This window comes from Penaeus monodon, chromosome 28 (assembly GCF_015228065.2).
Source record: "Penaeus monodon isolate SGIC_2016 chromosome 28, NSTDA_Pmon_1, whole genome shotgun sequence".
Classification (NCBI taxonomy): domain Eukaryota; kingdom Metazoa; phylum Arthropoda; class Malacostraca; order Decapoda; family Penaeidae; genus Penaeus; species Penaeus monodon.
The window spans coordinates 25,929,957-25,930,195 of record NC_051413.1 but is presented as its reverse complement, the minus strand read 5'-3'; the positions used below and the strand labels follow the sequence as shown (position 1 = coordinate 25,930,195).

Below are 239 nucleotides of genomic sequence, written 5' to 3'. Positions count from 1 at the left end.
AGTGAATAAAACAACCAGGAAGTTTTGATCTTCATTGTGCTTTACTTTGCCAAAGACCATTTAGGTCATCAAGCTTCAAGGCTATCTTTGTATTTTAACTAGGAAACAGTAGTTGTTGAGTGTTGCATAAATCATTTTGCATTTTGCAGCATGGTATGATATACCTGATTTAGGTTGATTACTGCTTGGTCGTGGGGAAGGATTGGTGGCAGTTACCTTTATGCAAAAAAAGATTATAG

General features: G+C 36.0%; 1 protein-coding gene across 1 annotated transcript in view; it reads left to right on the top strand.

Annotated features, from left to right (window-relative positions):
• LOC119591440 (BRISC and BRCA1-A complex member 1-like) overlaps positions 1 to 239 on the top strand; it is a gene marked incomplete in the record, with an annotated part of 12,840 nt that overhangs the window by 9,662 nt on the left and 2,939 nt on the right.